General features: G+C 40.5%; 1 non-coding gene across 1 annotated transcript; it reads left to right on the plus strand.

The window, feature by feature from the left end:
- The first annotated feature begins 14,695 nt into the window (after positions 1 to 14,695).
- LOC115930502 (U4 spliceosomal RNA) lies at positions 14,696 to 14,835 on the plus strand. Its single transcript, XR_004067133.2, has one exon. It is a non-coding gene; the product is annotated as a U4 spliceosomal RNA (small nuclear RNA).
- Positions 14,836 to 15,902: the final 1,067 nt, after the last annotated feature.

Raw genomic sequence — 15,902 nt, forward strand, 5'->3', positions numbered from 1 at the left:
AGTGAATAAGACTGAAGTTCAGAATCATCTGTTATTGTCTCAGCGGTCCTTAACATTATGTGGCGCTAAAATACATGCTGAACATAAACACATGATAAATGGCAATGAGGTTGAAATGAGACTTTTTAAAAATGGCCCCTTTCTTTGTTATGTGCCTATGTTAACGTTATTTGCATTTTTCTAATGTTCCTGCCTTCAGCCTTATCTTTTCCATTGTAATGATTTTTTGTACCTATGATGTTTATATTTAACACACTAGCTAGATAGATATATTTTAAATATCTACCTGTGATGGTTGTTTTTTTACAGAGGAAAGCAAACTCTCTGAAGTAAATTTCATAGAAAGAAGTAGTTGTTGCCTAGGCTGGTCTTGAACTCCTGGGCTCAAGTGATTCTCTGGCCTTGACCTTCCAAAGTGCTGGGTTTACAGGCATGAACCACTCCACCCGTCCTGGCTAGTTTCTTCTGTAAAATGAAACATGTCATGGCTTGATTGAATTTTAGATCAGCATGTGAAAACTCAGTGACCTGACAGACAACTGGGGAATGCTTCAAAAAAACAGCTCTTGTTAATAATGTTTACAGTGATGTCCTTTAAAGGAAATATGTCACTTGTATTATACACTGAAAGTGCTTTCAAATGAAAGTCAGTTTTGCATGTAACCTTAAGGAGAACACAACTTAATTCATGACAAATAGCTCAGTCAGTAGGAGGATGGAGCAGGTGAGGTCACATACGGGCCAGTCAACTTTATTCTATGGCCTGGCATGACAGCCCTGATCCAGGCCAACCAGGAAAATGAATATGATTAGTGGAAATCCATCACTTTACTAGAAAAACAAATCAAATACAAGCTTTAGTGAAGTTTAGTAAAAGTTTAGTAAAGTTTTTTCTTTTTTCTTTTTTTTTGAGATGGAGTCTTGCTCTGTTGCCAGGCTGGAGTGCAGTGGCATGATCTTGGCTCACTTCAACCTCTGCCTCCCGGTTCAAGCGATTCTCCTGCCTCAGCCTCCTGAGCAGCTGGGATTACAGGTGTCCACCACCATGCCTGGCTAATTTTTGTATTTTTAGTAGAGAAGGGGTTACACCAAGTTGGCCAGGATGGTCTTGAACTTTTGACCTTGTGATCAGCCCTCCTCAGCCTCCCAAAGTGTTGGGATTACAGGCGTGAGCCACCACGCTCGGCCTTGGCTTAGTTTTATCAAGGTCAGATAAGTAGATTTAATGGATTGTAACTACAAGCGTGATAAACTTCAACAAAATGTCATGGGCATGATTCTGAAACTTCAGGTACTATACCATTTCAGGGTACAAGGCTAGTAGTATTGACAAACTAAGGTTAGAATTGTTCTAAAATCGACCCCTCCCTTGTTCTAGGCCTAACTGGTCAGTCTTTTGGGTGGAGGCCAAAGTGTGTGTGTGTGTGTGTGTGTGTTTGTGCATGCACATATGTATGTGTGTAGTTCCTGAAGTCTCCTATTAATGGTATCAGGAAATAGCAAATATGAGAATTGCATCCAATAAAGAATTTCATGGTTGTGCTAATGTAGTATTGTTGTGGGTTGAATTTGTGTCCCTCAAAAAGTTACGTTTATTGGCAGTTTCCAGACAGGGGGAATAAAGTATGTTTAATTTTTAACTTCTAGTACCTGTGACTGTGACCTTACTTGGAAATAAGGCTGAGAAGATGTAATCAAGTTAAAATGAGATCATATTGGGGGCCAGGCACGGTGGCTCACACCTGTAATCCTAGCACTTTGTGAGGCTGAGGTGGGAGGATTGCTTAAGCTCAGGAGTCCAAGACTAGTCTGGACAACATAGTGAGAACCTGTCTCTAAAAAATATGAAAAAAACAAAAACAAAAACCCAGAGATCGTACTGGAGTACAGTCAGCCCTAAATCCAATATGACTGGTGTCCTTTTGAGGAAAAGAGACCTTAGACACACATAGAGAGAATATCATGTGATGAGGTGTATGCATCCACCTCTGCCACACACACACACACAGGAGGCGGCCACTTGATAACTGATAATGCTACAACTGTAAGCCAAGGAATACCATGGTTTGCTGGTAACCACCAGAAATTAGGAAGAGGCCAAAGAAGATTCTCCCCTGGAGCCTTCGTAGAAAGCACGACCCTGCAGACACCACACATGTGGCTGTCTAGCCTCCAGAACTGTGAAAGAATACATGTCTGTTGTTTAAAGTGACCTAGTTTGTGCTGCTTATAATTATTATTTTTTGAAACAGGGTCTTACTCTGTCACCCAGACTGGAGTGCAGTGGTGCAATTATGGCTCACCGCACTGTTGACCTCCCAGGCTTGATCCTCCTGCTTCAGCCTCCTGAGTAGCTGGGACTACCAGTACATGCCACTATGTCTGGCTAATTTTTTATTTTTATTTTTTGTCGAGATGGGGTCTCACTACGTTACCCAGACTGGTCTTGAACTCCTGGGCTCAAGCCATCAGCCCACCTTGGCCTCCCAATGTGCTGGGATTACAGGCATGAGCCATAGCGCCAGGTCTCTGTGCTCCTTTGCTATGGCAGCCCTAGGAAATGAATGCAAGTATCATGTCCCAGTGAGGCGCTTTGAGTCAGAATAGGAAAATGGGAAATTGTCAGCGTGAATCCTGAAATGCAAACTAATGAGAATTTTATTTTTATTTTTATTTTTTTTAAATTTTCTCTGAGTTTGCAGGATGGATCTGCCTAACACACTTGTAAAAACCTTCTGACTGGGGAGGAAGATCACTGATCCCTGTTCTGGCTCGTCACTTTCCCAGGGGACCATTTCTGCATATGATGTTATTAGGTAGAGCATGGGCGTACTTGCAGAGGGTGGGGATGGGGAATTGTCGCAGAAGTCTTGGCCACATAGGTGTAGTTGGGAGTGATAACAATGCATTGTGCAGTGGATTGATTGACTAAAGAAAGAAGGCTTACTGGCTGTTGATCTCTGTAATCTGAAGAGATCGTCTCACTTTTGGCAGGGATGAGTGGTGTATATATCAGAAAGAGAGCCAAATGGTCTCTTCCACTCAGATGCATGTTTTGTTTTTTTTTTTCCTGGGACTTTAGAACCAGTTGCCATGCTTATCATGCCACCTTTTGATGAAGTGCTGTTGCAGCTCAGGGTTTCTGGAAACAGCCATTGAGATGAGCAAGATGTTTATCGGGAATTCACACTTGAGAAAGAATAGTGGAAAAAACCAGAAACAGGCAGAGGAAGAGGTCAAACTACAGTTATGCCCTGCATAATGACATTTTGGTTAACATTGGACTGCATATGCAATGGTGGTCCCGTAAGGTTATAATGAAGCTAAAAGAGTCCTATTACCTAGTGACGCTGTAGTCATTCCAGTGTCGTAGAGTAACGCATTACTCATGTGTTTGTGCTGATGCTGATATAAACAAACCTACTGCTCTGCCAGGCACGTAAAAGTATAGCACACAAAATTATGTACAGTACATAATACTTGATAATCATAGATAAATGACTATGTTACTGGTTTATATATTTACTATATTATGTTTTTATTATTATTTTAGAGTGTACTCCTTCTACTTATTTAAAAAAAAAGTTAACTATAAAACAGCCTCTGACTGGTCTTTCAGGAGGTATTCCAGAAGAAGGCATTGCCATTATAGGAGATGACAGCTCCACTGGTGTTATTGTCCTGAAGATCTTCCAGTGGGACAAGATATGGAGGTGGAAGTCAGTGATATTGATGATCCTGGCCCTATGTAGGCCTAGGCTAATATGTGTGTTTGTGTCTTATTTTTTAATTTTTGAGACAGAGTCTTACTCTATTGCCCAGGCTGAAGTGCAGTGGTGCGATCTCAGCTCACTGCAACCTCTGCCTCCAGGATTCAAGCGATTCTCGTGCCTTAGCCTCCCAAGTAGCTAGGATTACAGGCGTGCACCACCATGCCCAGCTAATTTTTTGTATTTTTAGTAGAGATGGGGTTTCCCTATGTTGGCCAGGCTGGTCTTGAACTCCTGGCCTCAAGTGATCTACCTGCCTCAGCCTCCTAAAGTGCTGGGATTACAGGCATGAGCCACCACGCATGACCAGTGTCTTAGTTTTTAACAAAAAATTTAAAAAGTAAAAAGAAAAAAGTTTTAAATAGAAAAAAGGTTATAGAATAAAGCTATAAAGAAAAAAATATTTTTTATAGCTATGCAATGTGTTTGTGTTTTAAGCTAAGTGTTATTACAAAAGAGTCAGAAAGTTAAAAAGTTTATAAAGTGAAAGTTATGGTAAGCTAAGGTTAATTTATTATTGAAGAAAGAAAATATTTTTAAATAAATTTAGTGTAGGCTGGGCATGGTGGCTGATGCCTGTAATCCCAGCACTTTGGGAGGCCAAGGGAGGGGGTGTATCATGAGGTCAGGAGTTCGAGACCAGCCTGGCCAAGATGGTGAAACCCCATCTCTACTAAAAATACAAAAAATTAGCTAGGCGTGGTGGTGGGCATTTGTAATCCCAGCTACTTGGGAGGCTGAGGCAGAGAATTGCTTGAACCCAGGAGGTGGAGGTTGCAGTGAGCCGAGATCACGCCACTGCACTCCAGCCTGTGTGACAGGGAGAGACTCCGTCTCAAAAAAAAAAAAAAAAAAAAGAAAAAAAATTAGTGTAGCCTGAGCGTCCAGTGTTTATAAAATCTACAGTAGTGTATAGTAAAGTCCTAGACCTTCACGTTCACTCACCACTCACTGATTCAACCAGAGCAACTTCTAGTCCTGCAAGTTCCATTCATGGTAAGTGCCCTATACAGGTGTACTATTTTTTATCTTTTTTATACTATATTTTTCTGTACCTTTTCTTTTCTTTTCTTTTTTTTTTTAAAATAGAGACAGGGTCTCACTATGTTGCTCAGGCTGGTCTCAGACTCCTGTGCTCAAGCAATCCTTCTGTCTCAGCTTCCCAAAGTGTTGGGATTACAGGTGTGAGCCACTGTACACAGTCTGTACCTCTTTTATGTTTAGATACACACATACTTACTATTGTCTTATAACTGCCTACAGTATTCAGTACAGTAACATGCTATACAGGTTTGTAGCCTAGGAGCAATAGGCTATACCATCTAGGTTTGTGTAAGTACACTCTATGACAGTGGAACCCAACCTTTTTGGCACCAGGGACCTATTTTGTAGGAGACAATTTTTCCACAGATGGTGGGGAAGATGGTACTCGGATGAAACTGTTCCACCTTAGATCATCAGGCATTAGTTTGATTCTCATAAGGAACATGCAACCTAGATCCCTCGCATGTGCAGTTCACAACAGGATTCCTGCTCCTGTGAGAGTCTAATGCCACTGCTGGTCTGACAGGAGGTGGAGCTCAGGCGGTAATGCTCACCTGTCTGCCGCTCACCACCTGCCGTGTGGCCTGGTTCCTAACAGGCCACGAACTGGTACTGATCCATGGCCCCTGAGGTTGGGGACTCCTGCTCTGTGATGTTTGCATAACAATGAAATAGCCTGATGACTTGATGTATTTCTCAGGATGTATCCCCGTCTTTAAGCGATGCATGACTGTGCAATATAGACCCCATTAAGCCTTAGCCAACCCAGCAGGAAGCTCTGGAGTGAGCACTGCCTACCAGAGTTGTCCCATGTTTGGCCCAAATGACTGAGTCTTTACATCCCTGCCTTTCTTAGTCAGCACACGTGGGCTGCCATGGGAAGGGCCTGACCTCAGTCAAAAGGGTTCTCTCCTGGAGGAGCTGATACCTGTAGTCATTCTGCTGATAACACCCCGAAAGCTGGGCAGCAAATCCTTTCTTGAAAGGAGATTCGGTGGTGCCTCTGTGTCTACTACAAGTGGTGGTCCACTTGAATGACTTGGGCCCCTAAGGTCCTGGAAGAATGTTGAATTGTTGGTGGTGTTGGGGGTTGTGGGGAAATCATAAAGGAGTATTCTGAGTAAAGGATATACTCATTTGATAGGCAGACTGGTCATGTTGTCTGTAGGAGATGTAAATACAGAGAGGTTTTTGTTTGTTTGTTTGTTTTTACAGAGTCTTGCTCTGTTGTCCAGGCTAGAGTGCAGTGGCACGTTCTTGGCTCACTGCAACCTCTGCCTCCTGGGTTCAAGCATTCTTCTGCCTCAGACTCCTGAGTAGCTGAGATTAGAGGCATGCACCACCACGCCCGGCTAATTTTTGTATTTTTCAGTAGAGATGGGGTTTCGCCATGTTGGCTAGGCTGGTCTTGAACTCCTGACCTCAAGTGATCCACCCGCCTCGGCCTCCCAAAGTGCTAGGATTACAGGTGTGAGCAACCCCACCTGGTCAATACAGAATTTTTCTTCTAGAACTTTTTGATGTGCTCCACCTGGTTACCTTGGATCATAAACAGTGGGCAGATGAAGGAAACACTAACAGCCCCTTCAGCAGCAGCATATACATTGGGAGAGCAGATTAGTAATCAGGTGACTAAATGTGTAGAGGTAGAAGATTTCTTTGTAAAACAAGGTAAAAGAGATGGATGTGGATTGGTAAAATAATATAAAGGCAGAAATGTCTATCAGAGGATGGTGTTATGGTCAGAAGAGAAGAGGAAGTCTTCATTAATTTATTCAAAAGATGAGCCTTGCAGAGTGAAGATTAGCCAGGTAAAGAAGAAGGAGAAGAGAATTCTAAGCCAAGGGCTCCAAGGCATGGGACCCTGTGCCTTTGTCATGGTGCTCTTGCTGCCACTCATATCCAGGTCTCTCTTTGTCTTCCCATTTACTGAAGAGAACAGACATGAGGGCGGTGGTTGAGTACAGTGTCTATGACCTGATGGAGCAACTGTGAGAACTTGGAGCACCGAGCATGAAGGCACATGAGGGGTCAGGTGAGGTGGGGGTCGGGGTAGGGTCCAGATGTGGAGAATTATTATTTTTTTTTTTCTTGGAGACAGAGTCTTGCTCTGTAACCCTCACTGGAGTGCAGTGGCGTGATCTTGACTTACCGCAACCTCTGTCTCCAGGGTTCAAGTGATTCTCCTGTCTCAGCCTCTGGAGTAGCTGGGATTACAGGCGTGTGCTACCACGCCCAGCTAATTTTTTGTATTTTTAGTAGAGACAGGTTTCTCCATGTTGGCCAGGCTGGTCTTGAACTCCTGACTTCAGGTGATCCTGCTGCCTCAGCCTCCCAAAGTGCTGGGATTACAGGCGTGAGCCACTGCACCCGGCAGATGTGGAGAGCTTTATGTACCATTTCAAGTGGTGTAGACTCCTTCTACGGGCAAAAGGACATCTTTGCAGGGCTTAAGCAGCAAAGTAATATGAACAAATTTGTGTTTTAGAAGGGTCATTCTGATAACAGAGTGAAGAATGAATGGGAAGGAGGCATGACTTGAGATGGGAAGACAAATTAGTATTCAGCAGAGCAGAGTGAAGTGGGTAGCACTGAGCTGGAATCAGCAATTGGTGATAGATGGGATCGGGAGGTCAAGGGTGGAAGTGATTTCGGGTAGAGGAGCCTGGGTAAAATAAGTTCCTTGAGCATTTTTGAACTTTACACTTGCTTTCATCCTCTTCATCCACGGCCATATGCTTCCTAAAGGGATGATAATAATTACGATTATTAGAAAAAAGTCTTTTTAATTCTTCCTTCTGAACTGAAGCAAATGTAGAGGTGTGGAGTTCAAAGTTAGAAGATCTCGATGACATGGGCAATTCAATTGCCTTGGAGCCTCAGCTTCCTCTTTGGTAAAATGGAGATAATGCTGCCTACATCACTGGACTGTCATGACAGTTAATTGAAATAATGTATTAATGTATATAAAAGCTTTTATCAGTACCCGATATAAAGCGGGCATTTAGACCTCTATTCACTCAATGTATTGTGCAAGAGAGAAGTTTATTTGGACAACGTAGTCTTTTAAAATATATGTATTTTGGTGTAGTGGCTCAATGCCTGTAATCCCAGCACTTTGGGAGGCTGAGACGGGAGGATCACTTGAGGCCAGGAGTTCGAGACCAGCCTGGCCAACATGGCGAAACACCGTCTCTACCAGAAATACAAAAATTAGCCGGTATAGAGGCACACACCTGTAATGTGAGCTACTCACGGGGCTGAGGCATGAGAATCGCTTAAACCCAGGAGATAGAGGTTGCAGTGAGCCGAGATTGTGCCACTGCACTCCAGCCTGGGCAAGAGTGAGACTCTGTCTCAAAAAAAAAAAAAATGTGTATATATATATACACACACACACACATACACACATGTATATATATACACACACACGTATTTATATGTATTTACATATATATTTATATGTATTTTTAATATTAACATTGTATTACAAACCAGAATTTATTGAAGACTTACAATCTGCGAGGCACCATGAAGGATATATAAATGGAAGACATTGTTTCGGTTCTTAAGGTTTTTTGCAATCTGAGAGAGAGAGGATTTGTATGCGTGAAAAGTGTAAAATCACTAAAATATTTAACCTTGCTTTATTTTTTATTTTAATTTTATTTTATTTTTATTTTGAGAGGAGTCTCGTTCTGTCACCTGAGCTGGAGTGCAGTGGCGCCATCCTAGCTCACTGCAACCTTTGCCTTCTAGGTTCAAGCAATTCTCCTGCCTCAGCCTCCCGAGTAGCTGGGATTACAGGCGACCACCACCATGCCTAGCTAATTTTTTTTTTTGTATTTTTAGCAGAGACAGGGTTTCACCATATTGGCCAGGCTGGTCTCAAACTCCTGATCTCAAGCAATCTGCCTGCCTTGGCCTCCCAAAGTGCTGGGATTACGGGCGTGAGCCACTGTGCGCCCCAACCTAACCTTGTTTTAGAGGTCAGGGGACAATAGAGAATATGAAACAGGTAATAATGAGAGTTATCAGATGTGTTTACTTAGAGGCAGAAGATGTCACTTTACCCTAGAGTACTTACAGAAGGCTCTAGGGAGGAGGTTGAATTTGACCTAGATTTTAAAGATGATTTAGGGTTTATAATGTAGGTGTTGGCAATCTACTGCCCAGTACGTTATCTGTTTTAATATGATCTGTGAGCTAAGAATGGCCTTTAAGTCATGGAGAAATTGTTTTAAGAGAATAATATTTTGTGACACATAAAAATTATATGAAATTCAAGTTTAGTGCCAATAAATAAAGTTTTATTGAAACTTTATTTCAGTCGCACCCATCCTTTTAGTATTGTCTGGGGTCAGACACATTTGAGATAAAATAGAGGAGAGCACTTGTAGCAGAGACCCTATGACCTGCAAAGGCTAAAGTGCTTACCATTTGGTCCTTTACAGAAAGCTTGCTGAACCCTGGAGAAGAGGATGCAGAGACATTCCAGGTGTGTAGAAAGCCAAGATTAAGAATGGCTCCATTGAAGGAAACAGAAAATGGTCACAAACAGAGAAGGAGTGTGCAGGACTTTCCTGGCAGCCATGGAGGGGAGAGAGAGTGTCTCAAGGGGTAAAGGGTGTCCGTAGTGCCAAGTGGTACCGAGAGAGCACAGAAGTGCAACTGAGGAGAGAATCTGAGCTTTCGCCTTCAGCCATCACTCCTGAGTTTTGAATCCTGTGGCAGAAGGAGAGTGAGAGATGGGGAAGCAGAGGCAGCGTTTAAGAAATTGGGTGCAATCAGAAAGGTTTTAGTAGGGAAACACCCATGTTGTTTAAGTACAGTATGAAATGGAATAGACCTATGTATATTCATATGCAGAGGGAGAGTAAAGCAATTAGGGAGGTTTTGGAGAGGTTATGTAGAGGATCGGGCACGGTGGCTCACGCCTGTAAACCTAGCACTTTGGGAAGCTTAGATGGGAGGATCGTTTGAGCCCAGGAGTTCAAGACCAGCCTGGACAACACAGGGGGACTCCTTCTCTACCAAAAATAATAATAATAAAAATTATTAGCCGGGTGTTGTGGTACATGCCTGTGGTCTCAGCTGCTTGCGGGGCTGAGATGGGAGGATAGCCTGAACCCAGGAGGTCGAGGCTTCAGTGAGCTGTGATCACACCACTGCACTCCAGCCTGCGTGACAAAGTGAGACCCTGTCTCCAAAAAATATATATATATATGTGTATATATATGTGTGTATACATGAGTATATATACATGTGTATATATGTGTATATATACATGTGTATATATGTGTATATATACATGTGTATATATGTGTATATATACATGTGTATATATGTGTATATATACATGTGTATATATGTGTATATATACATGTGTATATATACACGTGTATATATGTGTATATATACACGTGTATATATGTGTATATATACACGTGTATATATGTGTATATATACACGTGTATATATGTGTATATATACACGTGTATATATATGTGTGTGTATATATATATATGTAGGCTATGTAGATATGTAGAGAAATGCTATTTAAAACAGTGAGGCTGGAGAAACATTGAAACAGCATTATTTTAGCAAGACTTCTCTCAACTGATTAGTTCTTGGCCTTGGAAAAGTTGCTTAACATCTTGGCTTGCTTTGCTTATCTATGAAGAGTGGATAATAATACACTCATCAGAGGATCATCGTGAGAAATAGTGAGATGATTCTGTTTGGGCAATGTCAAGAACATGAGATCTGCATTTAGTACACTGTCAACAAAGAAACAACTCTTTTTTTTTCTTTTTGAGACTGAGTTTTTGCTCCTGTAGCCCAGGCTGGAGTGCAATGGTGTGATCTCGGCTCACTGTAACCTCCACCTCCTGGGTTCAAGTGGTTCTCCTACCTCAGCCTCCCGAGTAGCTGAGATTACAGGTGCCCACCACCATGCCAGGCTAATTTTTGTATTTTTAGTCGCGACGGGGTTTTGCCATGTTGGCCAGGCTGGTCTCGAACTCCTGACCTCAGGTGATCTGCCCACCTCGGCCTCCCAAAGTGCTAGGATTACAGGCATGAGCCACTGTGCCCGGCCAAGAAATAACTCTTAATGCTGTGATGTTTAAGTTTTTATGTCAACATGGGTAGGCCATGGTACCCAGATTTGTGTCAAACAGGAGTCTGGATGTTGCTGTGAAGATTTTTTTAAAGATGTGATTAACATTTAAATCAGTGGACTTTGAGTAAGGCAGATTTCTCTCCTTGAGGTTGGGGGGCCTCATCTAATCAGTTGAAGACCTTAAGAGAAAAGACTGAGGTTCCCCTGGGGGAGAAGGGATTCTGCCTCCGGACTGCCTTTGGACTTAAACTACAACATCAGCTTTTCTCTGGGTCTCCAGCCTGCTGGGATCCCCTCTAAATTTTCAGACTTGCCAGCCCTCAGAATTGTGTGAGCTAATTCCTTAAAATAAATCTCTCTCTCTCTCTCTCTCCTTCCATCCTATATATTGTTTTTTTTTTTTGAGAACAGTGACTAATTCAAATAACTTCTGAGTTAGACAGTAATCACTAACAATGAAAGTGTTACTATATTAAGGGACAATTGCTTTATACCCCAGAGATGGCACATACAATGCATTGATGTCACCATGCTCACCATGTCCCATTTCTGAGCCTGTGACAGACATTGTCAATTGATCACAGTATTCTGTATTGCTAAAACTAGATGTGACCTCAGAATTTTTTAAATACAGGGTTCTAGAAATGACTATCAAGTGACTAGAGTTGGCACTTAACTTGAAATAGATTTAATTCCGACCTAATCCATATTTAGGTATCTACAGCACTTTGCATAAAATTCTTCCTGGAACTTTGCAATTGTGATTAATAGATCTGAACTTGCAGTTTAGAAGTTAAAATTTCAATTTCTTATGTACAAGTCTACAAGCCAGTAAAGTCCTTCATCTTATGTAGTAAGGACCATGTCATATTTGCCTTTTAGATAAGTTTTAAAAAATATATATCTTTTAAAGGTGTCAGTGACTTTGAAATTCCAAAATAAAGTTAGAACAAAAAAATCCTGAAATTATACTTTTTTATTTCCTCCAAAACTAAGGGAACATTCATATATAATTTATAAAGACTTCATTTTAATCCTTGGTTAAAGTGTTTGATCAAATATTCTTCTCACTTGAATATGTGTAACATTTATTGAAATCAAATAAGTGCACATAGCAGAGGGTTAAATTTTACATTCTTTTTTTTGTTTTATTTTTACTTTAACTTTTTTAGCATTTCAAATGTTTTTATTATGAAAAATTTAAATATATATAAAATATGAGAAATTATATAATTCATCCCCAGATATGCATCACCCAGCTTCCATAATTACAAATTCTGTCCAATTATTTTATCTATACTACCATGCTGTTTCTCTTCCTTTCTCCTGGATTAGTTTGGAGAAAACACCAGACATTATATCACTTATAAGTATTTTGAATATGTCTCTAAAAGATAACTTATTTAAAAATATAATCCCAATTATGACACACAGAGTACTAACAAAAATTCCATAATTTTTTTTTTTTATTATGCTTTAAGTTTTAGGCTACATGTGCACAATGAATTTTACATTCTCTAAAGCTCTTGATAAGAGATTTACTCACAAAGCACGTAGGAATTCCTTGGCTTTTCAAATTTTGGGGGGTCTGTTACGGAAAATTTTTGTACTGTGTATGAAGAAAATATATGCTACCTTGGAGTGTGGTGGTAATATGTTTCTATGCTATCATTTTTTCCAAGTATTTAAGTATTTTAAGATGTTATCTCTTTAGTTTTCATAGCATGCTAGGAAGGAGGAAGTACATGTTGTTCTCACCTAGCAGTAAAATTAGGTAAGCAGTTACTCAGTCTCTTGCATAAGCCACTGATCGAGCTGGGGATGTGATACCAAACAGTCTTCTGCTCAGTCGTCCATTGTGACCCTGCAGCATCTCCCATCAACCCATTCATCCCATTTTCTTTTTCTTAGTTAATAACTACACAGTTGATTCTTGCTTATCTGCTCTGAGGGAAAGGGGAAGAACAGGGCATAATCTCAAATGGTAGATGATACAAAAATAATTTGGATTTGGCGTGGGATATGTTTTTGTACTTGCACTGGAACCTGGGTGTGTCTGGTGTTCCAGAAATTTATAGCATTCCAAATCAACTGAAGAAACTGTGCAAGGAGAACCCATGGTGGGGGTCTTCGCAAATGCACCTCGTTTGTCTCCCTTGTTTCCTAGCCCATCTCCTGCCTTCCTCAAGCTCTTCCCTGCTGAGATCAGGCGGCGCCATCTCTCAGGTCAATGTGTCGAAACAGCCTAAGGAAAGCTGTTTTTTCTTTCTCTCTAAATCCTATTATGAGGCATTCGTCTTATCCTTCTCCTGGGAATGAGAGAAACTGGTATCTTGCATTAGAAATTGTTAATCATTTCTTAAAGTTTGTTTTTTTAAATGCAAAGGTACTGATACGATAATGTACTAAGAAAAGTTAAAACAAGATTTTTTTTGAATATGTAATAATAGGAACAATGTAAGAAAGACACTGCAAGTCTTTGATGTTGTGTGGGTATCAGATAATGACAAGTGAATGAGAAACTTCATAAGAAAGTGAAAGTATCTCTTTACTTTACATTTTATGGTGAATGGGAAGAAGTTCTAGAGTTCTTTTGCAGCATTTGCTTGTTTATCCAAAGAAACAAACACTAGTATTACCAAGGTTCTGATTTTGTGTATCCTCACTTTCATCCTGAATTGTTAAGACTCTTGGTTGTGGTGATAGAAGCCCACCTTAGCTTAAACAACAAAAGGAAATGTACTGACAAATGGAACCAGATTAAAATGTCTCACTGGCTTTAGTGACAACTGGAACTGAGAACCTGAATGATGTCTGGCCTCTCTATTTGTCTGTCTCGTCTCTGCCTCCTTCTGAAGCCAGCTCCATTCTCTTCCATGGCAGCCTGACTCTCTCCCTCGTGGAGGAGGTGAGGGAGAGGATGACATGTCTGGCAGGCAGCCTTTGATTTAGTGACTCGAGAAATAAGAGATTCTTCTTCCTTTGGCAGCCCGGCAGAGACATTTTGGGAAGATTCCCAGTAGTTCTTTTTGGTTCATGCATCCATCCCTGAACCAATTGCTGTGTCCAGGAAGACATGAGACTCCAAGATGAGTCCCATAAAACCCTGTTGTGAAGTTGGTGGTGCCTGTCCACAGAAGGAAAAGTGGAGAAAGAGTGGCAGATGGGCAAAACTAATAGCTATTATGCCTCCATTCATGTTGATTTTCAAATATAGGATTCATCTTACAATAAGCTTATTACTTTTTTCAGAAAAAAGCAAAAATCTGCAACACCAAAAAATATCTAGTATTCACGACACAGTGAGACTCCATCTCAAAAAAAAAAATCTAGTATTCACAGGATAATCTTAACGTTCTTGTTCAGAATTCTTGGAGGCCATCTCATTGCTATCCCTGGTAAGATTTTGGAATCTTTAAAGGGCTAATTTACTGGGTTCACCAGGTCACAAAGTACCCAGGCATCAGTTACATAACTTGTATGACAGGGAACAGTCTTGACTTCGGTATTTCCAAATAAGCCAAGTTTTACACACAAAACAAAGTATATTTAGTGGATTGATGATTGAATAGGGAAGTACTATTGAGAAATCATCACCTAGGGGAACCTCATCTTTTCAATGTGTGGGATAAAGATTCCCAGAGGGTATAGGGTTGATATTGTTGATGAAAGGATGAGAGAGAGGAAGTCTGTGAGTTACAACAAAATTCCAGGGAAGTTAGAACAACTTTAAAAAGACTTAAAAATAGAAGAAATGAGCTCCACGCAGTGACAGTATTGTAGCCAATGAGGTTTATCCAGGAGTGATTATTGCTAATTGAAAACTTTTCCCAATACCTGGCCGTGACAACTTGCAATATAGTTGGCATTGGCAATTTTTGACAGTCTCTATGGAGACTGAATATTTCAGTATTAAAAAAAACAGAGGAAATGGAAGTGCCCTCTATTGGCAGGTTTAACTGCTTTATACTCTCTTCCACTATTCTGTTGGATGAGGACCCATGAAGATTAAAGAAAATAAAGAAGCTACATTTTATTTGCACATGTGAGTAGCTTAAGTTGCAATGTTGCTGATATCAGATTGACATTATTTAGAAATATAATTCTGGCTATGGTTTTGAAAATGGGTTGGGGAACAGTGGGATAAGGCAGGGAGATTTTTTTCCCTTTTATTGATATATAATAATGTACATATCTGTGGGATACATATGAGTGTTTGTTACATGCATAGAATATGTAATGATTAAGTAAGGGTATTTGGAGTATCTGTCACCTGAGTGTTTTCAGGGTATTTGGGGCATCTATCACCTGAGTGTTTATCATTTTTGTGTTGGTATCATTTTGAGCCCTCTCTTCTGGTTACTTTGACATACACATAATATTGTTGCTAAGTATAGTTATCCTAGGTTGCTATCAAACATTAGAACTTATTTTTCTATCTAACCCTATGTTTGTACCCATAACCAACCTTTCTTCATCCCTGCCCCCTTCTCACTCTCCGGTGTCTATCATTTTATTCTCTATGTTCATGGGATCAAGTTTTTAGCTCTTATATATAAGTGAGAGCATGTAGTATTTGTCCTTCCACGCTGGCTTATGTTACTTAACATAATGTCCTCTAGTTCCATCCATGTTGCTGTAGATGACATGTTGTCATTCTTTTTTGTGGTCAAATAGTATTCCATAGTGTATATGTACCATATTTTCTTTATCCACTCATCCATTGATGGACATGTAGGTTAATTCCATATCTTTGCTATCATGAATAGTGCTGTGATAAACATGTAACATGTGTGTTTAGGTATCCCTTTGATAAACTGATTTCCTTTCCTTTGAGTAGATACCCAGTAGTGGAAACGTTGGATTTTATGGTAGTTATATTTTTAGTTTTTTGAGAAATTCCCATACTGTTTTCCACAGTGATTGTATTAACTTACATTCTGATCAACAGTGTATAAGAGTTC

This window comes from Gorilla gorilla, chromosome 14 (assembly GCF_029281585.2).
Source record: "Gorilla gorilla gorilla isolate KB3781 chromosome 14, NHGRI_mGorGor1-v2.1_pri, whole genome shotgun sequence".
In the NCBI taxonomy this organism is placed as follows: domain Eukaryota; kingdom Metazoa; phylum Chordata; class Mammalia; order Primates; family Hominidae; genus Gorilla; species Gorilla gorilla.